At 47.9% G+C, this 25,597-nt stretch overlaps 1 long non-coding RNA gene across 1 annotated transcript; it reads right to left on the bottom strand.

The window, feature by feature from the left end:
* Positions 1 to 2,095: 2,095 nt before the first annotated feature.
* On the bottom strand, positions 2,096 to 25,175 carry LOC102015108. Its single transcript, XR_001233365.1, has 3 exons — positions 25,005 to 25,175; positions 3,046 to 3,228; positions 2,096 to 2,190 (listed from the first exon to the last, which is right to left on the bottom strand). It is a non-coding gene; the product is annotated as an uncharacterized LOC102015108 (long non-coding RNA).
* Positions 25,176 to 25,597: the final 422 nt, after the last annotated feature.

Genomic DNA, 25,597 nt, shown 5'->3' with positions numbered 1-25,597 from the left:
TTCGCGCCGCCGAGCCGGAGATCCTGATTGGCTGTATCCGGAGGCAGCTGACCAATACCATTGCCTCTATCATTTGTCCCCGCCCAGGGCGGTACAGACGTACGGCGCCGGGAGGGCCACGTATTCACACAACCCAATCAGAGTCCCCAACGGAGGGTCAGGTGACTATGGTTCTACTCTGACTTCCGGGGCTAGTTGGGTCTTTTGTTTTTGTGTGTTTCTGTGTCGGCAAAGGATTTAAATGAAGCACGCGCCTGGAGCCGGTACCGTGGTGTTACTGACAGGAGCTGAGACTTCGCAGTTCCCACAGGCCAGGGCCAGTCTGTGGGTCCCCATCTCTAGGTTCTGGACGAGTAGGGCCGGTTGGTAGCCCTGGCCTCTGCCCCGCCCTTACTCCTGCGCACAGGCAACCGTAGATTGTCATTGACAGGGAAGTGGGGCGATAATCGCAGGTGATTCAAGGGACACTGAAGCGCCTGCGTGGGACGCTTAAGCTGCAGCTGACTGCCCCCCACCCACAGTACGGGCCCTGTGATGCCAGGAGACCTTTTCTTCTTTATCTCTTCCCACCGTGTCTTCCCTCCTTCCTTCCTTTCTTTTAAGAAAAACCGAGGGCATTATGAGTTGATAATACATTGATGCAGCCGTTATGGGAACTAGTTTAGTGGTTTCTAAATAAATTAAAAACAGAACTACCCTGGGACCCATATTGTTCCCTCTCTCATTTTTGATTTTTGAGACAGTCTTGCTATGTAGTTCAGGATGGCCTTGAACTCACTATATAGCCCAGGCTGGCCTTGAACTCACAGAAGTCCTCCTGCCTCAGCCTCCGAGTGCTGAGATTACAGGCTCATTTCCCAAAGGAAATGAAATCACGTCCTAAAAATATCTCCACTCGTGTTCCTGGCAGCATTATTCACAATAGCCAAGTTAAAAAAACAAGCTAAGTGTCGGAGGAGGAATGAATGAATGAAACTGGTACAAAATAGTAGAATATTAGCCCTAAAAAAGAACATGATCTGGCCAATTTGTCACAACATGGGTGAGCCTGGAGGACGGTATGCTAAACGAAGCAAACCAGTCAAAAAAATATTACGTGATCTCTTATGTGAAATCTAGAAAAATTCAAAGTACCTCAAATATACAAAATAGAGAAAACCATTGAAGCAGAGAGCTGTAGGTCAGAGGATACAAAAATAGCAGACATGTCACATACATCTAGAGATCTAATGTACAGCATGAGACCTCTAGGTAATCAAGACGTTCTGTATATTGTATGCATGCTAAATGAGTAGGCTTTAGCTACTCTTGCACAAAAATGTTCTAAAAGTCTTGGAAGTGATGGATATGTTTATACGTTTCACTACAGTACCTTTTCAGTTTTTGATTTTTGAGACAAGGTCTCACTATGCAGTTCAGGCCGCCCTTGAACTCACTGTGTAGTCCAGGCTAGCCTCAAATTAGCCGCAATCCTGCCTCCCTAGTACTGGGATTACAGGCATGCGGCCACCACAACTGGCTACAGTAACCTTTTTGCTACTTGTATGTATCCCAAATCATCATGTAGCCACTTTTTTTGTGTATGTGTGTGATGTATCCCAAATCATCATGTGTATGTGTGTATGTATCCCAAATCATCACATTTTGTGTATGTGTGTATGTATCCCAAATCATCATGTAGCCACTTTTTTTGTGTATGTGTGTGATGGTGGTACTGGAGGTTGAACCCAGGGCCTTTGCACTAAGCTACATCCCCAGCCCTATTTTTTAATTTATTTTTGAGATAGGCTCTCATCTCGCTAAGTCGCTAAATTCCTGGGGCTGCACTTGAATTTGTGACCTTCCTGCCTCCGCCTACCAGAGTACTAGGATTGCAGCCATGGGAACAATTTAGTTTAATTATCTTAATTAGCTTTATTTTTGATTTTAGAATCCAGCAACCCTTGGTTCTATAAACTAGAATGGATGTTCTAGAAAAGTTAGCTTCATGGATAGGAAAGGGCTGAAGACATCAGAAAGAAAAGTGTATTGGTTCTTCCTTCCTTCCTTTGTTTCTTTTGAGACAGGGTCTTGCTGTGTAGTTCAGGCTAGCCTTGAACTTCAGGGAATCCTCCTGCTTCAGCCTCCCAAGTGCTGGGATTACAGGTGTGCATCACCATGCCCAGCTTCAGATTGGTTCTTTCAAAGCTCCTTGAAAAGCAGAGGCAGGAGACAAAATAGAAAACTCATCAGTTAACATCATATTATTTTAGGTTATTTTTTGCAATGAGTAACGGACATAAAGATTAAAGCAGAGGGAACTTTATTATCAGCCAATTAAAACTTGCCTGGTGAGGAAAACTGGCTGTCTCTCTCCTCTCTTCTCTCCCCTCACTCCTGTCTCCCGTCCACTCTGCTGTCTCCTCTCTCGATTTCTGGGAAGGTGAGGTATGGACCTCATCCTGAATGACTCCAGTTTTATTTTCAGTTTGGTCTCCTGCGGCCCAGTGCAGAACCCTAGTCCACAGCAATGGGGTCCTGTCATTTTTATTTAACAGCAACAACAAAAATGTATATGTGTGGGCTGGGAATATAGCTCAGTGGCATAAGCGCCTGCTTGGCAAGCACAAGGTCATGAGTTTGATCCCTGGTACCGCAAAAAAAAAAAAAGAAAAGAAAAAGTATATGCATATATGCTAGGGTATATTATTCCCTTTTATGTTCTCCTTCTGCATCTAGGGCTGGTTTCTTTTCCTCTCTGCCCCTGCACCCACCCCTTTGTTCTTCCTCTTTTAGTGGCCTGACACCGTGGACCGCAGCTTGTGGCTTCGGTCTCTGCAAAGAGGAGAAGAGGAGGGGAAAAGCCTGCCCGCCACCTCCTTGTCAGGACTTCTGTCCAAGGCCTAACCTGTCCCCTCCTCCCACTTCTTTCCCTCTTCAACAAAATCCTTTAGAATGGGTATATCTCTGGGTGGGTAAGAGTTTTTCTTTGCCTTTTCAATTCTCTCCTTGTCCGTCTCCCTTCTGTCCAGGACCGTTTTCCCCTCCCCCACTCTGGGTGTTTACCTGGTGAGCTCCTGGTGGCCCCAGGGGTCTCGGCTGTGAGCAGTGACCTCCCCAGCTTGGCCCATCGGCCTCGGAGGGGCTGCTGTCTGTACCCTAAAGGCCAGTGGCGCTGCATCCTGATTCAGTGACAATTCAGTTTTGTCGAGTCGCCTTTATTCTCATTCCATGGGTGAGCAGCCTCCACTGTACAGGAGAGAATGGAGACACTGTTGGGGACAGAGGGACAGGTTCTGCACCGTGAGAAGCAGGAAGCAGAGCAGTGGCAGGATAAGCCAAGGGCTCACACAGCCCCGCTTCCCGGGTGCTCCGTGGGGTCGGGCACAGGAGCTTCCGCCTTCCACTGCTGCCCTGGGCGCTGCCCCCTGTCTGGACCGAATGTTCTTACCTGAGTGTGGGTTTGTCTTGGCAGTGAACCTGGCCACCTCTTGCTCTCTCTTGCCTTTCCACGTGCGTCATGGGATAAAGCAGCGGGAAGGCCCTCACCAGATGCGGACCCCTTGACCTTGGGCTTCCCAGCTACCCGAGCTGTAAGCAGTGCATCTCTGTTCTTTATAAACAGTTTGTTTATTGTTGTTTTGTTGTATTTCTTTCTTTTTTGAGACAAGTCCTCGCTATGTAGTTCAGACCAACCTTGAATTCACTATGTAGTCTAGGCTGGCCTCAAACTCATCATCCTCCTGCTGCCGCCTCCCGAGTGCTGGGATGACAGGCGTGCACACCGGGACACTGGGGTATTCTATTGTAGCAACACAAAATGGATGAAGACAAATAGTCACTTGACTTCCTATTTTTGGTAGAGTACCGAGACCTCAGCTATGCCTGGGGTCCTCGGTTCCTCAGTCCTCAGCCCTATTTCTATCTCAAGGGACTGGAATCCTCTTGGAGTTAGGGCAGGGAGGCCCAGAGAGGATCTCCCGACCTCACCGCATCCACCTCATCCTCCTCACTTTGGATCCACTCTTCACCCCAACTCTACAGACACCTGATCCTGTCTACCTCTGTCCCTTTTTAAGACACTGTGATGATGCTATACATCAACTTTCCTGGGCCTGGGGATGCCTGGAGGCTCGATAAAGCATCACTCTGGATATTTCTGTGAAGGTGAGTTGGGTGAGGCCAGCATTTAAATCAATAGAGTTGAGTAAAGTAGTTTAGCCTCTGTCTTACAACAAAACACCATTCCCTGGGTGCCGTAAACAACAGAAATGTACTTCTCGTAGCTCTGGTGGTCGGGATGCAAGGTCAAGGTGCCTCTTTCTGGCCTGAGACTCCTCTCTGAGTCTCAGACGGCTGGGAAGGGAAAGACCCCTCTCCCGACTCTTCTTACTGACCCGGGCGTGAGGGGTGCCATTGCGCACCAGGGTGGGGGCGGCTTCAGTGTAGGGGCTCAGGGGAAAGACACTGAATGACCCCCTCCCCCCGATAATGTGAGAGGGCCGCAGCACACTACAGCCAAAAGCTGACACCACCCACCCCGAGGAACAGGACTTTCACGGCGGTCACCCTCAGATGTCGTCTGCAACTGTAATGGCGCAATCTGGGTTCTTGTTGCACAAAGTCAAAGAATGAAATCAAGGACAAAGAAGGTAACCCGGAGGCATGTTTATTAAACAGCTCCCCATAGTGGGGAGGGGACCCACGTGTGGGTTGCAACAGGACTCTTTCTCCAGCTTTTATACCAAAAAACAACCAGGGCTCAGATGACTCTGAGTCCAAGTAAGGTCACGTCGTAGAGGACTAAAACCAGCTTACTTTAACTAGAAATGGGCCCGTGAGGAGTCGAGGCATGTAGCCAGCATATATCTGCAGGGGCCTGTTGGCCTCTGTCCTATCTGAGTGGTTCATTAAAAGGACAAAGTGAGGAGGAAAAACACTTTCCAGATAGGGAGGAGCAGGAGTTGTCATAGTGGGCCTCTGTCCTCTTGCTGCTACCTTGCTCCTTCTGCCCCTGGACTTAATGGTCCTCCGGGTTCTTGTTAACTTTTGACCCCAGGCTCCTGCTTATCTGACCAAGCCCTGCTCATCCTGCCTCTACCTTGGGCGCAGTGCCCCTCTAGACACCTGCTGTCTTCTGCCTGACTTGCCTGTCTATAATGTGCTGATGGCTCCTCCTGTCCAGCGGCCTTCGAATCAGAACACTAGGTCTCCTGTCCCACGGGCTAATTGTGGGCTTTGGGTTTACCAACCTAGTTATTGTGTGTGAGCCAAATTTTAAAATAAAGTCTCTTTCTTCTTCCTTTCTTTCTTTTTGTTTGTTTTGGGATTTTTTAGGGGGTATACTGGAGCTTGAACCTAGGACCTTCACACTGAACTACATCCCCAGCCCTTTTTTATTTTAAGACATAGTCTCCTTTAGAGCCAGGCATGGTGGCGCATGCCTGTAATCCCAGCACTCGCGAGGCTGAAGCAGGAGGATCACGGTGAGTTCGAGGCCAGCCTATGCTACACAGAGTTGAAGGCCAGCCTAAAGTGCATAGTGACACTGTCTCAAAAAAACATGCATACATACATAAAACTGAGAAAGAGTCTCCCTAAATTGCCCAGGCCAGGCTCAGACTTCTGACCCTCCTGCTTCAAGGTCTCAGAGTGCTGAGCTCGCAGACATGCGCCGCCACACCCCGCTGCACTCTCATTCCTCATCCTCTGGAGAGCTGCGCCCACAGCCGGCCCAGAACTGTCCCTCTTGTCTTCGCTAACACAATTAATTTCACCCCAAGTTGCTGCCGCTGTCCTTCCTGTTCACATCCTTGTTGATTTATTATCATTTTTTACAAATCAGTTTACTATAATTTAGCAGAGCTCTGGAGGGAATTGACCAAAGATGTGTGTGTTTAATCCGCACTTTTAGACCAGAACGCTTGTACTTCTTAATTCTTAAAAATGACTTAAATAACATTTCCTGGAAACCGTGTTCCCATCCAATATGTCAGCAGCCCTCTGTTGGCCTCTCCCTCATTAAAAGGCCTCAGAAGAGATTTCTTAATCTCCCTTTCTTCTGTGTCCTTAAGGGCCACGAAGCTGCTAAATAAATTATAATTATGCCTGTCCCCAGCCATTACTTGGACATGATACATCAGCCAAAGACAGATACTCACTTTCTGCTAGAGGAGCAGCTGTCCTCGGCGGACCCAGCCTCACATGACTTCACAGACACCTTCCTGGCCTGCCTGCCCTTCGCTGACAGTAAACGTTAAAGTGCACTTCAAAATCAAAACCTCTACAACGACCTCAGGCAAACAACACTAAATAATAACTACCTTGCCCTACAAACCTAAAAGGCTTTTCTTCTGTTAAACTGCCCTGGCAGGGGCCTGGTTAGAGTAACCACCTTGCTCTACCATTGGAAACAATTTTTTTCTTCAAGTTTTATTTATTGTTTATTTATTTTCCCCAAATCAGATTTTATTGGTACATTTTATAATTTTTTTGGTGGTATCAGGAATCAAACTCATGACCTCATACTTGCAAGGCAGGTGCTGTGCTACTGAACTGTATCCCCGGCCTTTATTGGCACATTTCAGAACATGTAATGATCACATTCATCGTAGAGAGCTCGTACCTATACGTCATATAACTTGATTCTTTTTTTCCCCTTTCCCCGCTTCCCCTAACCTCTCTTCAACCCCTCCTCCCCGCTCCATCCATTAAACCAATTAGCTTGGCCCCACGGACCCAGGTGAATGGAGCAGCTCCCCTCTGCGTGTTGGAGCTGTCCCCATCCTGGTGGCATCTGACATGCCCCCAGCCTGTGTCCCATCACAGGGACGTCCACCCCAGAGGAGGTCCCTTCTGTTTTCTTCCTGGGCCCGTTCTCAGGGGTGTTATCACCCTACCTCTCCTTCTGAAAAGTAAAATGTAGTTCCTCTACCTGGCAGGACCCGCAGTGGCCTCTGAGGCCCTACCGTCACCTTGTGCAGCAGGGCCTGAGTGCTGGTTTCGGGGTGTGGGGCAGCAGAATGCACCTCTTTGATGTCTGCACGGATGGCGAATGCACTGCTTTTCTCAAAACGTGCACCTTTCCAATACATCTGTCAGGAATTTTAATCAATTCAGCTATAACCTTTGGGTTGTTAATATTTATGGGAAAGCAGTGAGGAGAAATAGATCTCCAAATGTCTTTGGATTAATGAGTTACGTGTGTTTGATGAGTATCTTCTCGGGAAGCCTTATGATATTCCAGCTGAACATATTCTGGCATGGGTTTGAGGACTTTTTTAGAAATGACACCAGGCATGGCCTAGGAAAGAAATAATCAATTAGGTGGACTTCGGTAAAATTAAGCATTTCTGCTCTGTGAGCTAGCTACAGTGGCTTGTGCTTGTAGTTCCAGCTACTTCGGAGGCTGAGGTGGGAGCATCTCTTGACCTCAGGAGTTCAAGGCCAGCATTGGCAACATAGCAAGACCCCATCTTTAAAAAAAATCTACTCCATGACAATTAAATATCTATATCTTGTACTCTGAGTAACTAGTTTAAACATAACAATACACAATGTAGCCGGGCGTGGTGGCACATGCCTGTAATCCCAGCACTTGGGAGGCTGAGGCAGGCAGATCGGTGCAAGTTCAAGGCCAGCCTGGGCTACAAAGTGAGCTCAAGTCCAGCCTGAACTGTATAGCGAGACCTTGTCTCAAAAAGACAAACAAAACAAAACAAAACAAATACACAATGTATTAATCATTGTTACTCTCCTATTATCTTTTTTGAAATTTTGGGTTTTTTTCTCTTTAAAATAAAATGTTTAAGGGCTAGGGATATAGCTCAGCGGCACCAGCACCTGCCGGATAAGCACAAGGTCCTGAGTTCAATTCCCGGTACCAAAAAAAAAAAAAAAAAGAGAGTTTAAAAAAAAAACAAACTACTCCATGAAAGACACTCTTGAGAGGATGGAAAGACAAACCATAGTCTGGGATAAAATATTTGCAAAAAGTACATCTAAAAATGGATTGTCACTCAGAATATACAAAGAGCTCTTTAAATTAACAATAAGAAAACAATCTGATTAAAAAATTGGACAAAGATCTTAACAGACATGGCGATGGAGCACATGGAAATATGGCCCACATTCTGTGCCACAGGGAAATGCTAATTAAACAATCATATGATCCCACTGCACACCTATTGGAATGATCAAGATCCAGACCACTTGGTGGGCATGGTAGTGTGCACCTGTGATCCCAGCACCTGGGAGGCTGAGGCAGGAGGATCATTGCAAGTTCAAGGCTGGCCTGGGCTACATGGTGAGCTCAAAAGCAGCCTGGAAAATGGAGTGAGACCCCATTTGAAAAAAACAAAACAAAACAAAAAAAGATCCAGGGTACTGACAACTCCCAGTGCCAGCAAGGGTGTAGAGCCATAGGGATGCTCACTCACTGCTGCTGGGAACAGACAATGGCAGTGTTACCTTGGGGGTTTTTTACTTTTTTGTTTCAAGACAGGGTCTCGCTATGCAGCTCAGGCTGGCCTTGAGCTCACTTTGTAGCCCTGGCTGGCGTCAGACTCCTCCTGCCTCAGCCTCCTGAGTGGTGGGGTTACAAATGTGCATCACCATGCCCAGCGGCATTATTGCTTTGGAAGGCTGTTTGGCAGTTTCCGATGGAACTACACACGTTCTTACCACACAGCCCAGCAATGGTGTTCCTCGGTATTCACTCTAAGGGGTTGAAAATTTATGTCCACACAAGAATCCTGCAACAAGCGAACAAACCAACCTACACCTGGATATTTATAGCAGCTTCATTCATAACTGCCAAAGCTTAGAAGCCACCAAGATGTCTTTCAACTTCCCTTCTTAATTCTTTCTTCCTTTTCCCCCTCCCAGTACTGGGGATTGAACCCAGGGCCTCCCACATGATGCCAGGTAAGCGCTCTACCATTGAGCTACATTCCAGCCCCTTAGAGTAATCTTAGGGTAAACTATGGACTTTAGGAGATGATGATGCCACTGTGGGTTCATCAGCTGTAAAAAGTACCACTGTGGTGGAGGACGGTGATGCTAGGGAGGTGTACATGGGGAGGCAGGGAGTATGCATGGGGTGATTGAAAAAGACAGTGAATAGTTAACTTTTCAAAACATGTATTATAGCCAGGCGTGGTGGTGCATGCCTGTAATCCCAGCACTCGGGAAGCTGAGGCAGGAGGATCATTGCAAGTTCAAGGCCAGTCTGGGCTACAAAGTGAGTTCAAGGCCAGCCTGAACTGTGTAGTGAGATCCTGTCTCAGAAAGACCGCCCCCAGAAAAAAAATGTATTATAGTGAAAGGTGCATTTCTGTTAATCCCCCTTAAAATCGCCTCCTTCACTCATATGCAGTTATCCCTCATTCCTGCCACTTTCTGCAGCAGTTCTGGAACTTCTCTTTCCTGTCTTCAGTTGCACTGTTGTGGCTGCCTCTGTGTCCTGCGCTGATTCAGAATGTTTCCCTTTTGTGGTCATTTTGACTTTGAGGAAGAGCCAGAACTCTCACAGTGCCAGATCTGATGAATAAGGTGGGTGAGGCACAGTGTAATCTTTTTATTTGATAGAAATCACCATAAATGTTTTTAATCCACTCAGGACATAGGGCAGCCATGAAAGGACGTGAAAGAGGACTCTCAGAACTGCTTCAGAAAGTGGCAAGAACAATAGGACAAGTGTGTTTGAAAAAGAGTTAGCGTTTTGAGGAGGAATAACGGCACGTGTCTTTTACTGTCACAATTTTTAAACTTTTAATTTTAACATTCAGTGTATTTTCTATCATACAGTCCATGAGCTAATTTGGCCATTTTCTCTCTAAGGTTAGTATAAAACTAAAACTTCTCCCAAACAATGTCTTTTAAAAAATCCTTAGCTATTGGAGTCACTTTCTCCCTTCTTGGGCCATGGCCTTGTTTTTATCTTCAGGCTCCAAAACCAGAAGACCTTTCAAGTGCGGGAAGGAATGGTGCTGCTGGAGATGGTTTTAGATCCACTCAGAGTAGGTATTCCCGGGACTGCCACTTGATGGCGCCCAAGAGTCTTTCCCCTTGTTTAGCTCACCCGATTAGCTGACCTGCTCACGTGAGTATGGGCTATGCTAAAACAAAGGATTTGATTAGTCATTATATGCTACTGACTATATGTTCCTGTGCGTTCCACTGTGGACCACAGTGCTGTCACAGCTGTCATTTTTAAGCGTATAATGGAAGGATATCTACAACTTTTTTTTTTTTTTTTGAGATAGGGTCTCAAAAAAAGGCTGGTCTTGATCTCACTTTGTAGTTCAGGTTGGCCTCAAACTCTCAGTGATCCTCCTGCCTCGGCCTCCTGAGTGCTGGGATTACAGGCATGTGCCACCATACCCTGTGATTCTGGTTAATTTCATCCAGATGAAAAACCATTGACCACATAAATAGAAATGTATGTTCACAGACGTATAATAGTGCCACTATATAAAAATATGATAGAGTGTCATCACCATGCATGATCAGATTTGTAATATCCCTGCTGTACATCTAGACATGGATTTTATAGGTCAAACAGGAAAGAGAGTCTGTAGATCCTCTCAGACACACTAAGCCTCTCCCAGTAGATCAGCACAGGTGAGTGGGAGGATGACAAGATAGGGTTGTGAGGACCAAGGTGTGAGCAGAAGCTGATTCAGGGGGCCTGGATCTTATCCGGCGTCCTTGCAAGTACAAGATGGATCCCTGTCAAGGAGACCAGGTGTTCTCACCGTGGATCATTAATGGACTGGCCTGTGACACTTTCCACTATGCTCCCCGGGGAACCCGCGTAAGCGAAATCACATGTTAGGCCACAGCCCTCTAAGTCAGTGCAAAGCACCCTGGGGTTCTGCCAGAGCCCTGGTCCAGTCTGCGCGGCACACTGCTGGCCCCCCAGGCCCTCAGCCCTTTCTCCCTTCTGCTCTGCTATCCTCGGCCTCCGTGCCCTTTGGTTCTTTCTCTTTTCTTCCATCTTTCGGCACAGGGGACTGAGCCCAGGGCCTCGTGCCCCGGGCCCTTGTGGCTGCGACTGCCGAGGGGCTCCCCGGCCTTGCACGCCCGTGCCCGGAGGAAGCAGGACTGTTGCGGCCGCGGCCTGTGCAGCGCCCGTGTTTGAGGTGGGACAGACTCCTCCCCATCAGGCTGAGGCTGCGCCGCGGCCAGCGTCGCACCCTTGCCTGGCTTCTTTCCCTTCCTCCGCTTCTTCCCCCCATTCCTTTAATTATTTCTCCTGGGAGCACTTCCTGCACGAATGGTTTGCGCACAACTCCTGGCTCAATATTTGCTTCCAGGGACCCTACCTGAGAAAGCAGCCATCCCAGATAAGCCACGCTGCGGCCGCCGCCGCAGCCTAAAGCTGGGTTATACATCAGCGCTGGCCAAGAAGAAACCTCCCAAACCCCACGGGGAGATCTCAGGCCTCGAGTGCTTTCCTGCAAAACCACTTCTGCTCTGCTGCAGGCAGGAGGGGAGTGTGGCGGTATCGTGGGGGTGCTTGCAGCTTTGCCCTTGACAGAAGGAAAAAAGCCAAACTAAAACCAAGAAATGCTGGGGAAATAACCACTGCAGCCATTTGTGCTCGTGGGGAGCAGTCCCCAGCGGCTGTTGGTCGTGGCTTTGTTCTTCCTGGTTGCTGTGGAATGGTGCTCGGGCTCTGTTTTAACTTCTTATTCAATCCAAGAGGGTTTACAACCCCCAAACAGGGACATTTTGCCAATCCAAACAAGTTGCGAGAACCCACTGTGCCCTGAAGTATTGGCCACCCACTTGGTTATAATTATAATTTTCTCACTCCTCATCTCACCAGAGGAAGAAAACAATGCCTTGCTCTGGCAGATACACCGGCATGCTACAGACTTGCTTTCTTGTTGGCTCTGCTTGTGTGGGGCCATAGTTCCTGGGAGCTTTGCCGTGCAGTACAGACACTTGCAGATAAACAAAAGTCAAAAGGGTTCATGCTCATCAGACCTGTGCTGAAAGAAGTGCTAAAGGTTGTGCATCAGCTGAAGAACAAGGGTACGAGATAAAAACTTGGAACCACAGGGAGAACGAAAGCTTTATAGACGAGTAGATACAAAAGACTGTATTTTTTGCTATTTTTCTATAATTCCTTTAAAAGAATAGTGACTATTGCAAGGAAAACTAACAACTATTTATTATAGGGTTTATGAGTGTAAAGGGCTAGGTGTGATGGTACATGCCTGTGATCCCAGCACTCTGAGACATGAAGATCACAAATTTGATCCCTGGATGGCTCAGTGACGTAGTGAGACCTAGATGAAAATTAAAAATGAAATAAAAGGACTGGAGATATATCTCAGTGAGAAGGCCCTGGGCTCAACCCTCAACACAAAAAAAATATAAAGGTAAAATATGTGACAATAATAGCACAAAGATGAGATAAATGGAATTATTCTTTTTTAGGTTATAAATGCTATGGAAATTGTTACAAACTGATCTAAGCAGAATGTGATAAACTAAGGGTGCACACTATAATCACCTAGAGCTAAAGTGACAATATTATATAAAGAGCTGGAGCTAAAAAACTAACAGAGGAAATAAAATAGACTACTAAAAATATTTGATTAATTGAAGGCAGGAAAGGAAAAATAAAGAACAAAAAAACAGGTAGAAGAAGCAGAAAACAAATAGAATGTTGGATTAATTGAATCATATCAATCATCACATTAAATGTAAATGGATTAAACATTTCAATTAAAAAGGAGAATTATCAAACTGGATAAAAATGACACAAGTATATTTTATCTTAAGAGTTTTACTTTAAGTATAGAGAGACAGATTAAATGAAAGTAAAAGGCTAAGGAAATATACATATATATTATGCAGCTATAATACAGATAGTAAGAACAAATATAAATAAGAATAAGAACAAATATGAAAGCTGGTGTGGTTATATTAATATCAAATAAAGCAAGCTCAAGATAAAGGGTACTGCCAAATGGAAGGAAAAAATTTATATTGATAAAAAGGTCAATTCATCAAGAAAACCGAACAGTTCTAAATGTGTACACTTATTAACTATATTAGTTTTTCAGGATGGCTGTGACAAAGTGCTACAGACTGGGTGGCTTCATCAGCAAAAATTAATTTTCTCATAGTTCCGAAGCTTAGAACTTTGAAACAATGGAGTTACTAGGGCTGGTTCTTTCCAAGCCAGTCTTCTCCCTATGACTTCACATCGTCTTCCCTCTGTTGGTTTCTGTGTCCAGATTTCCTCTTCTTATAAGGACAGCAGTAATATTGGATTAAAACCCACCCTGTGACCTCATTTCGACCTAATTACTTCTGTCAGGAATCCATCTACACATGCAATCGTGTCCTGAGGTACTTGGGGTTAGGACTTCAAAGTAAGACTTTTGTGGAAGGGTATGACCCAGTCCATAGCAGAAGGAGAGGCACTGGGGATGCAGCTCAGTGGTAAAGCATGTGCCTAGCATGCACAAGGCCCTCGGTTCAATTCCCCGCACTGCAAAAAATGAAACAAAAACTCCACAAAATACATGAGCCAAAAACTAACAGAACTAAACAAATAACTAGACAAACTCACAGACAGAGCAAAAAAAGAAAAAACTAGTAAGGAGACATAGAAGACTTGATAACCAATCTGGCCCTGCTGACGTTTATGAAACACTAGGCCCAATAATTGCAGAGTGCATTTTTCAAAGACACATGGAACATTTCCCATGGTAGGCTCTGTGCTGGACTACACTTAAATCAATACATATTATAAAGCTGACATCTAATAGATTATGTTTTCTGACCACTGTGAAATTATATTTAGAACAGTAATACAGAGAAATCTAGGCAAGCCTCATGTACTTGGAAGTTAGACAGCCTATGACTAACTCATAGGCCAAAGACAATTTAAATATATTGCACTGCCTGGATATAGGAGTGTACCCCTGCAATGTGAGCACTTTGGAGGCTGAGGCAGAAGGACTACTGATGAGTTTGAGAACAGTCTGGACTACATAGTAAATTCAAGGTCAGCCTGAACTATATAATGAGACCCTGTCTCAAAACGCCAAAATGAATGAATGAATAAATAAAAATATTTTGCACTAAAAGATAAATGTCACATATGACAATTATATGATACAGGTAAAGCTAATTTTAGAGGGAAATTTATAGTTTTCAATGCTTATATTCCAAAAAAAAAAAAAAAAGCCTCAAGTCAATGATCAAATTTTCCACTTAATTATTTTATTTTTTGTCTTTCTTGAGACAGGATCTCAGTATGCAGTTCAGGCTGCTTGAGCTCACTTTGTAGCCCAGGCTGGTCTCGAACTTGCAATGATCCTCCTGCCTCAGCCTCCCAAGTGCTGGGATTACAGACATGCACCACCACGCCTGGCTCAAATGTTCCACTTTAAATAGCTAGAAAAAACCAATTTAAATTCAGAATGACCAGAAAAAAGGAAATAGTAAAAACAGGAGCAGACATAGAAAACCAACAAAAAAAAAGAAAATAAAAATTTGGACTTTTGAAAAGATTAACGAAATTCATAATCCCACTGGGTGTGTTCATGCATGCCTGTTGCATGCCTGTAACCCTAGCATTCAGGAGGCTAAAGCAGGAGGATCATGAATTTGAGACCAGCCCGGGCTACATAGATTTTGTCTCAAAAATCCAAATAATAATAATAATAAACCCCAGCAAGACAAGGCAAGAAAGAGAGGTGGTTAGGGAAGAAGGAAATAGGGAAATAAAAGTGGATCTAGAGTAAAGTCTATTTGGTTGTTCCTTATACTATTATTGCAAGATTTCTGTATGTTTGAAAATTAAGTGAAAATAAAAGTGTAAGCCAAGTGGGTGACATGGGCCTCAGGTTCTGAGGGAGAGAACTAGTCTTGCTGCTGATGGGAAGGCAGGGAAGGCAGAGTGGGAGATGGAGCCGGGGAGATTCCAGGTAAAGAAACTGCGGCTGAGCGCTCAGGCACACCTGCCCGTGGCCCTGCCTGGTGACACCCCAACCTCTGGCCCTTCTGACCTGGCCCTCTCACACAGAGGGTTCCAAGCTGCCATCCACACCAGCTTGTCACCTCCTTGAAGTCCCTTAACTGTCACCTATGCTCCTCCTGCAGATCTAAGCAAAACATCCTGTAAAGCCAGATCTTTTCCTACAATATTATGGAGGAAGAGGATTAAGTTTTGCAGGGGAGAAGACAAGTGTTTAAATTTAGACATCATCGATGAAAGCACATCTCGTGTTGCATCTGAATCAGACACAAGGCAGAGGCTTTTCTTTATTCTAAAAGCCAGCAGCTGCTCAGAGAGGAGCAGATTGAACCACTTCCTCCTTGCTCAGAAATTCTCAGAGTAAACACACACACACACACACACACACACACACACACACACACACATATACACATGCAGCTAGAAGAACAAAGAAAAAGAGGGAAAGAAAAATAATTCATGTTATTTGCCACTTCAGAACACAGATACAAGGGCTGATTGGAAAATATGGTGTGCAAATTTTAAAAATTTATTGCAGTAACGACACATGGTCATGAATCTCCTTCGAAGTCTTCCCTCTCACTGTTAACACACTCATCCCGTGTCTCTTGCCACTTTCTGAAGCAGCTCTGCAAGTCCTCTTTGCTGAGGGTCTTTACAGTGAATGCTGCTGCCGAGCGAGGGCCACACAACAGAGAGGCACTTCGTAAAACCCTGATTGTCCTCTCCACTTCCTTTGCCAGATCTGGTCTTGTGTGACTTCTGGCTTTTCCCCAGCGTCAGAATGACCACAAAAGGGAAGTGGTTTTCATCAATTCAGGACATTGAGGCACCTTCAACAGCACAGCTAAAGACACTCACGAGAGAAGACTTTCAGAGCTGCTTCAGAAGTGGCAAGAACGATGGGATGAGTGTGTTTCAAGGGAGGGGAGTATTTTGAGGGAGAGTAACTGCAATGTGTCTTTTACTGCAATAAATTCTTAAAATTTAAGCTCACACCATATTTGTCGATCACCATGTGCACACGTCTCACATCACCCAGTTTCCTGTGAGGCTGCCTTCTCTCACAGCAGGAAGTTCAGGATGATATTGCAGATAAATGCGCTAAGATGGGCTGGTTATGCGGGGGGAGGGGAGAAAAAAAGACGCGGAAAGAGTTTTTTAGATAATTTTTATGATGAAAACATGCCAACGTGCACAGAAACCCTTATGGACCCATTATCCAGATTGAACAGTCCCAGCCTGTGTAGTGTGGAAGGAATTATGAGAGAGGAAGTTGCAGTTGGGGGCATCTGTAGAACAGGAAAGAGTCAAATTTAGCGTTCCTGGGAACTTGCTTCTACTCAGTTAGTCAGCTGATCAGAGCTCTTTGTTTAATGTCAGTTTCCTTATCAGCGGCATAAAGAAAGGCCACACAATGGACCAGCTACACCTCTTTTCACAGCCTGGTCAAACACTTAGGCACTGTTCAGGGTCCTTTGTCGTAGTTGATCCTTTTTAAATAAGTGTGGTGGGGGATTTGTATTATTTCCTACATTTTTTTTCTAAGAAAGTGAGAGTTACCTGTTCTGGTCCTACCATCGGCCCTGTTTGAGACCGGGGACAGGGAACTCACGTAAAGCAACCAGTGGTGGAGGGAACGCACATCTCTCAGTGCGTCTTGGGGAGACTTTTGGGGCCCGGGGTCTCAGAAGTGAGTGGCAGCAGTGGGTGGCGACATCAGGAAGACAGGGCGGAGGGGCGCCCGGCTCTGTGGGACACACATTCGGACAGAGGAGGCGCACGAAGGGCCAGGCCACCCAGCTCAGGGTCCGGGGAGATGAGGGGGACAGACGTGCCGAGGTCCCCAGGATGAGGCCGGGACGATGGGGCGGAGAGGGAAATCTTTCCCTCCAGCTCCTCGCCCTTGTCCTGGTCCTTCCCCCTGGGACCCCGGTCCTGTCCTCTGTCACCCGTCTCTCTCCTCCACTGTCTCCCCGGACTGGCTGATTCTTGCTCATCAACAGCATCTCAACCCCAAAATCTCTCCTCTGGCCTTGCGAGGGGTCGGATCCCGGTGCAGGCCCTCGGTTTCCCTGCAGCGTGAGTCCCGGATGTCACCGAGGAAGCTCCACCCTCACGGGCCAGTGTGTGTCATTTACAGAGCGCATCCCGAGCGCCTACCCCCAGCGGTGCTCAATAAAGATTGAATGGACGAGTGAAAGAATTCAGGGAGGTGTTGACACGTTGGATGTCCTTCCCAGGACTGAGCCAAGATCCCCTTTACCATCTGCAGTGTCCGCAGACGGCCTGCCACATGCACCCCGCCACACGCACCCGCGTGGCCCTGGCCCCTTGGAGGCCCCAGCCAGCTCACTGTGCGGCAGCGGGGTGGCGGTGGACGGGGAGCAGTGCTTTCTCAGAGTCTGGTCTGAAGCGGAGGAGAGGAATGGCGGCGGCGCCAGGAGGTTGGGGTCAAAGCACTTCTATCTCAGTTTCGGAAGTGACTTCAAGTGTGCTTCCCGTTAGGAAGGAGAAATTGAGGGAGCAGGAAGAAGCCTTTGTCCCAAGAGGAGGAGAGGGGGCGCTGCTACCCAGCCCGGAGGGGCGGGCGGGCGGGGCTCAGCACCGGGCTCTTGCTGCCTGAGCTGGCAGAGGCCCCAGGCCAGTGGCCGCCTCCCCACCTCGGGGCCCAGCATGTGGCCCCGGCCACCCTGAGGGAAAGTGTCTGAGGGGCAGTTTTGAGTCACCCACCTGTGGCTGCTAAAGACTTGGAAGGCTGTGAGAGAGGAGCAGAGGACGGAGACTTCTCCTCCTTCACATAGGGAGGATCTTACTCGGGCGCTGTATCACTGAGCTACATCCCAGCCCTTTTTTATTTTGAGACATGGTCTTGCTAAACCACTAAATTACCCAGCCTGGGCTCAGATTTACAATCCTTCTGCCTCAGCCTCCTGAGCGCTGGGATTATAGGTGTGTACCAGCACACCTGACAGGGGAGCGTTTTAGGGGACCCACAGTGGAGCTGAGTGCACTGGGGTTCCTCACCCAGGCTTCCCCTTGGTAGCGTGTTGCAGGGCCTGGCGCGGCACCGAGGAGCCCCGCTAACATTTCTGACTTCCCTGTTGCTGCAGGTCTCAGCAGTCACTCAGCAGTCACCCGGCCGGTGTCCCTTACTGGCTGGGTTTCACCGGAAGGATGTGGAGTCAGCGATGAGAGGGGGACAGTGATGAGCCCGGTCTGGAAAGGACAGGAACAGGGCTCTGGAAGCAGGAGCTGACTGTCCCTTCCGGCCTCACTTCAGGGAGGTGTCGGCCCCAACTTCTTTCCTGTTGTTTTGCTGCCTGCTGGGAAGGGCCCGAGTCCGCCTGTCTCGGTGGGCCTGTGCCCTTTCACCCTCAGCCTGACTCCCCTGGCAAATCAGGGTGCCGTTTGTGGAATCCAGGGCAGTAGAAGCAGGACTGAGCTGACGTGTCTGCATGAGGCCCAGGGATCTTCCTGATTTTTATCAAGTGAGCTCCAGGATGCTCACCTCCTGGGCGAGCTCCCACAGTTCTCAAGGGTCTCATCCTCATAGTGGAGGTATAGCAGTCTGTTTTTCATAACTATAATGAAATACCTGAGGCTGAGAACTTTACAAGAAAAAAGTTAGAGCTGGGCATTGGTGGTGCACACCTATAATCCCAGCACTGGGGAGGCTAAGACAGGAGAATGGCAAAAGTTTGGGCTAGGTGGTGAGTTCAAGGCAAGCCTGAACTCACTCTGAACTATATAGAGAGGCTCTATCCCCCCCTGCAAAAAATTCATAATTCTGGAGGTTCAAGGGCATGGGTGGTACTAGGATTGGCCTGGCCCTGATGAGGACTTCCTGGTAGACAGCATAGGAATGGTAGGGTACATAGGAGAGAGAGGATCCCATCACCAGACAGGGACCAAGAGGCTGGGAGTGGCTGGGCTTGCTCCTTGATAATAACTCTTTCCTGGAAAGAACTTGAAATCTCACAAAAACTACCCTACTCCTTTCCAAGGCAATGCCCCAACCACCTAATGACTACCCACCCACTCCCAGGTGGGATCAGAAAACATGGCATGTGCTTAAATTTTTTTTAAAAAGTTGGGTGTGGCAGCTGGGGATTTAGCTCAGTGGCACAGTGCCTGCCTGGCAAGCGCAAGGTCATGAGTTCGATTCCCGGTACCAGGGAAAAAAAAAAAAAAGTTGGGTGTGGCGGTGCATGCTTGTAATCCCAGCACTTGGGAGGCTGAGGTGGGAGGAACTCCTCAAGTTCAAGGCTAGCCCAGGCTATATAGTGAGTTCATGGCCAGCCTAGTCTACATAACAAGACCCTGTCTCAAGAAAAGAAAAAAGTATTATAGTAACAGACACATTTCCATTCATCCCCCTCAAAAACTTCCTCTTTCTTCAAACACACTCGTCCCATCATTCTTGCTGCTTTCCGAAGCAGCTCTGGAAGCCCTCCTTTCTGAATGTCTTTAGTTGCATGATCATAGCTGCCTCAGTGTTCTGAATAGATTCAAAACATTTCCCTTTCAGGGTCATTTTGACTTTGGGGATGAGCCAGAAGTCACACTGTGCCGGATGAAGTGAATAAGGTGGCTAGGGACCGAGCGTCATGCTTACGTTTTTATGAGCTGCCTTTGCACTGGATGGCCCTCAGCAGCAGCAGTCACTGTAGTTTTTATCACACCCCATATAGATTCTCAGGGAAGCTCACTTCTGGAGCTGCTTCAGAGAGTGGCCAGAGAGATACGCTAAGTGTGTTGGAAGTGAGGGGAGTGTTTTCAGGGAGGTTAATATGTCTTTCACTATCATAAATTTTTAAATTCATCTTTAAACAATCACTGTATTTTTTTTATCACATCCCATAAATCTTTCCTCTTCCAGATCCGCCAACCCCTAATAATGCCAAAGTAACAATCACCCAGCCCCCCCCACAGGACTCTTTGGGGGACAAACACAGCAGGCAGTTACTACACTGAGCCTCCAGTGCCCTTGAGATGTGAGGGTGACAGGGGTGAGTGACAGTGTGGGGTGCAGGGAACCCACATCCTGGACTCTTTCCTCCTGGAGCCCCTCCCACAACCTGTGTCAGCCTGGCCAGGCCGCACACATGGCCCCGGAGTCCTGCACTTTAACTGTCACACTTGCTGACACACGGATTACACAAGCAGGCTCTAGGCCTTTTCTTAACCTTGTAATTTTTTTCTACAAGGGAAGGCACTGTGTTAGTCACTGTTTTACAGGGTTGAAAACTCCCTCTTGTCCTTATGATTCATTTTGGTCGCTTTGTGGTGATGTACGGACTCCTGAGGACTCACTCAGCATGTGGAATGAATTAAGTGGGACTTTCTCCTGGTGACAGTAAAATGACAGACCTTAAACAAGGTGGATGCTGGAAGGGACCCGGTGGGCTGGGGGAGTTCTCGCACCTTCAGGACTCAAGTCACTGAGATTCAGCCCCACCTCAGAAAATCGCAGTGAGCCACCACCACGCTTTCTCCTGGGGACACCTTGCAGGTCACAGGTGCGTAGTGTCACCATTAAACCCAACTGAACACACAGGGAGACCGAGGCAGGCAGACACCGTGAGTGTCACGCCAGGACTCAGACGCTCTCTGGTTTGTTCCAGGACATTTTCCACTCATCCCAGGGGACACCCAGTGGTTTTTAATGGAGGGTGATTTTCCACCCGGAGGGGCATTGGGTAATGTCTGTTTGGGTCACCACAGCCAGAGAGGAGCAGCTGGCATCTGGTGTCAGGGAGAGGGCAGCCCCAGAGTGCCTGGCCAGTCCCAACCAAGACAGTCAAGGCTGGCACACCCTGTGCTCATCCCAGCTGACACCAAGTCCCAAGTGACCTGTGGGCTGTCACCAACCGACTTCATGAAAAGGCCTCCAGAGATGGTAAAAACATGAAAAATCATGCTTCTTTCTGGTTTACAAAGAGTATATTTCTTGCCACGATCTTGGCCACTAAATCCTATTCTCCACTGAAAGCAACCAGGGCCTCTGAGCTGGGCCTGGGGCCGGGAAGGTCGGAGACAGTGGAGCCTGACACCAAAGACGCCGGAGCCAATGTGAAGCAGTCTCGGGCCCAACAGAGGACAACCTGAGCAGCAGCAAGAGTCCTGTGAACCTATATCACACTGAGGGTCAAAGCCAGGACCTCGTGCGTGCCCTGCAAGCATTTCGCCGCTGAGCTACTCTCCCGCGCAGTGGCGCAGATGTTACATTCCGTATGTGCATACTGAAGGAGGAGCACAGACCCTAAAGCTACCTCAAATTATGTGACTTCTAGAGGCTTCTTTTATGAAAAGAACTGTGCCGCTTTCTCTTTTTTTTTTTTTTTTTTGGTGGTACTGGGGAATCGAACTCAGGGCCTTCACACTGAGCTCACTTCATCCCTAGCTCTTGTGTTATTTTTTATTTTGCGACAGGGTCTCACTAAGTCACTGAGTTACCCAGGCTGGGCTCAAACCAGTGATCTTCCTTCCTCAGCCCCATTCATTGCCTCTTAAATCCAGATGGCCTCGTCTTTCGTGTTCTTCACGTTGGAGGGAGCAGGAGTTGTGTCACCGTGGTGGGCGCCCGTGATAAGCTTCTCTGGAAGGAAGCCGGAGTGAATGTGCACAGTGTCCACACTTTACCATCCATCTAACTGTGCCTGAGCACCTTCTCTGAATGGCTTCAGGTTGGGGTGAGAGATAGGGAGAAAAAGAGGAGCAACACGCGAGCAGATGATCACGGCACAGGTGGTGCTCTGAAGCTTCCCTTTAGAACTGAAACCAAACTCAGATTCATTTAAGCAACAAAAAGCAGCTGCGGACTCATACAGTCAAGAAGTCTGGACAGGCCGGGTGTGGTGGTGCACGCCTGTAATCCCAGCACTTGGGAGGCTGAGGCAGGAGGGTCTTTGCGAGCTCGAGACCAGCCTGAGCTCAAGGCCAGCCTGAACTGCATCCCAAGACCCTGTCTCAAAAAGACAAAAAAAAAAAAGGAAGAAGTCTGGACAGCCAAGCAAGACTACACTGTAATGCCAGCACTTTGTGAGGCTGAGGTAGAAGGCTTTTAAGTCTGAGGCCCACCTGGGCAACTTAGCAAGACCCTTTCTCAAAATAACATATAAGCTTAACCAGTGCTAGTGAGAGCAAGGTCCTCAGACCAGATGGCCCGCTGCTGTGACTGAGGCGTGAGCATCTGCACTGTGGAAACATCCTCCGGCACCGCTGCCTGTCTAGGAACTGCCTTCCTGCCACTGCTCAAATGCTAAGCAATGGGAACCCCTTTGTTTAAGAGGGGATGGAAGTGCATCACTTTCCCTAAGGGAAACCTCTACAAGCCACCGGGTTCATTTTTATGTGCTATGAATGTATCGGTCAGTAGAATAACAAAACAGAAAAACTGGAAATGAAAGGGGAAGCCGGCTGGGGATTTAGCTCAGGCTGGGGATTTAGCTCAGCGGCAAAAGCGCCTGCCTGGCAAGCGCAAGGTTGTGAGTTCGGTTCCCCGTACCGGAAAAAAAAAAAAACCAAAAACCAAAACAAAACAAACAAACGAAAGGGAAAGCCGCTCTTCTCTCCAGCAATTTGAGAAGCAGCGGCTGCAGTTGTGATGCCTCAGAATCCCCTTTGAGTCTGGACAACTCCTAGCGCTGGAGCTCCTTTGCAGTGAGGCTAGTCCAGCGGGCCCTCGGTGGGGCTGAGGCTTGGTAAGCTGCACACACTCACCAGGTGGAGCCGATGAGTACCCGAAGCTTGGAACAGCTGGCTGGGGCCAGGCTGCCCTGAGATGAGGCTCAGCCCAATGGTCAGGAAGGATAGCAGGGCCCGGTGCTCTCATAGCCTTGAATGTGCATATTAGAAAAAAAAAAAAGATCGTAAATCAATGCTTGGGCTCTATGTTAAGAAATTAGTGAGCCGGGGATATAGCTCAGTGGAACAGCACCTGTCTGGCAAGCGCGAGGTCCTGAGTTTGATTCTTGGTACCAAAAAAAGAAAACAAAGAAATAGTAAAAGAAGAGCAAATTAAATCTAAGTATACCAACAAAACAATAGAGATAAAAAAAGAAATCAGTGAAGTGGTAAACAAAAGAATACTACAGAAAAATCAGTGAGACCAGAGCTGGTTACTTCAGAATATCAATAAAATTGAGAAGCTTCTAGCCGGACTGATTAGGGAAAGGCAGGGGGACACAAATTACCCCAATATCAGAAATTGTACCAGTCAACTTTCCATTGCTGAGACAAAGTACTTGAGATAATAATCATCTAAAAATGGGAGGATCTATTTTGGCTGGTGGTTTCAGGGCTCTCAGCCCATGGTTACCTGGCTCCATCCACTGTTTCGGGGCTATGGTGAGGCAGAATGTCATGGTGGGGGCATGAGGTGGGACAAAGCTGCTCACCTATGTCTGTTGGAAAGCAAAGAGACAGAAAAGAAGGGGTGAGGTCCCACCGTCCCCGTCTACAGCACAACTCCTCTCCAGTGACTCAACCTTCCTCCACTAGGCCTAAACCACCTCCTAAAGTGCCACGGGCTGGGACCATTTAAGATCCAAATCATCGTGGAACTGAGAGAGGAGATATTTAGGTGTAGACAGGACATACATATAGTAAAATGCATATCTTAAGGCACAGCTTGAAGAATTTTTCATGCACACACATTCACAAGCACACACACCAACTTCACTCGCACCCAGACCCAGGAGATTTCCAACCCTTCCAGGGGGCCCGGTGGGGGCCTTCTTTCTATTCTCCTAGGAGACACAGATCAGGTTATGAGTAACAGCTTGGACTCAATTGCTGCAGTTTGAATTGTGTCTCCCAATACTTCCTATGCTGGAGGCTTAGCTTTTAGTGCAGCTATGTTTGGAGATGGGGTCTTTGGAAGATAAAGTTAAATGAAGTCCTAAGGGTGGGGCCCTAATCCGATAGGCTTGGTGTCCTTATAGGAAGAAAAACAGAAGCCAGAAGGCTTTCTCTGGAGCACACAAGGAGAGGTCATGTAGGAACATGGTGATGAGACGCTGGTTGCCCACAGGGCCAGAGATGAGGACTCAGAGTGAGACCTAGCTTGCCAGCACCTTTGTCTTGGACAGTCCTTCCTCCAGAGATGAAAGAAAACACATTTTTATTAGTTAAGTCAGCCAGCTGTCACCTCTGCACCAACAAAAAGACGGTAATGATGGGGGCCCCCCACCCCCATGCCAAGTCATCATGGCGGCCACCCGATGTGGCGCAGAGCCTAAAACAACAACGTGTCCCTCCCAGATTAACTTCTGCCTTCTTTCCTCAGTCCAACCACAATTTCCCATTCTATTTTTATGCACGCACATCCCTCCTTCCCAATCAGCATGTTAAGTCACTTAGAGGCCCCCCAAAACTCCACCCTCAGCCGAGCCCAGTATATCCTTTGTCTCCCTGCCCCCTCCTCAGAGGGTCCTTGTGTCTTTTTAGCAGCCCTCCATGCCCTACAATAAAAGTTTTTTTTACCTTTGTTGTGTCTCTCACTTGCGCCGAACCTTACAGTTTTGTTACAGCTGCCCAAGCAGCCTGACATACCATGTACAAAGACAGGAGAAAGTTTCCACAGAAAACCGTGTCCAGCATGGAGTGGGAGACAGCACCAGCAGACAGCACAGAGTGCAGGGGTGGAAGCCTGTCCACTTCCAGGCTGTTGGATGGACTGCAGGATGTTTGATGGGTTTGGAACGATAGTGAAATGTCAGCCAACAGCCGCCCACCCACCTGTCCCTCAGGGAGTGCTCTGCTGTGTGCCAGCAATCCACCAGGACGTCCATCGTATTTTCCTCATGCAAACGCGAGCCTGGTGCATCAACTTGTCAGGAAAAATTAACCCACCCTTGCAGAGGCCCCTGGGATCCATCCGCCAGCTGAGACCAGGTCTCTGTTGCAGCCACCACTCCAGCCAGGGACAAGATGGCGGTCTCTCTGCCCTGAACATGGATGTGGCGTTGGCCAGAAGGGACAGTGGGGTCAGTCCTGCTCCAGGCCTCCTTACCTGGGCGTGTTCTGTGCTCCTGTGTCCTAGGAGGGTCCCTCTCCTCCCAGACCTGTCACTTCAGACTTGTCACTCCTTGCTCTTAATGTGCTAAGGACGGAGAGCTTTTGGTTCCAGTCTGCAACCGCATAAAGTTCTATCTCTAAAGTACAGTTTTTGCTTCTTTTTTGTTGCTTCACATCCCATTTTTCCTGCAGTGCTGCAGTGTCACAGGGCCCCCGGCCTGTCCCTCCCTGTGCTGCCATCGTGTGGGCAGGAGAGGACTCACCCCAGACTCAGGGTGGCAGGTCGTCCAGGCAGGGAGGGGAGACACAGTCGAGAGAGGTGCTCGGAGGGGCTTCCCCCCCCCACTAAGGCTCTTCCACTGGGTGATAGGCATGGGTGTATTTTCTGCTAGTCTTTCTTCTCTCCTGCATGTCATATTTAAATTTTTTTAAAAAAATTAATAAAAAATTAAAGTTACTGCATGTGAACATGGAGAACAGTGTTGAGCAAAGCTCAGCGTGCAGAGAGCAGTCCAGCCCTCCCTGCCAGGCCGGGCGTCTTCCCCCTCCGGGGGCCACAACTCCATGACCCACCAGACATGCCCAGGA

The sequence above is a fragment of the Chinchilla lanigera genome, unplaced genomic scaffold (genome assembly GCF_000276665.1).
Source record: "Chinchilla lanigera isolate Chin_1 unplaced genomic scaffold, ChiLan1.0 scaffold00015, whole genome shotgun sequence".
Classification (NCBI taxonomy): domain Eukaryota; kingdom Metazoa; phylum Chordata; class Mammalia; order Rodentia; family Chinchillidae; genus Chinchilla; species Chinchilla lanigera.
This window is presented reverse-complemented; position numbering and strand designations above follow the sequence as displayed.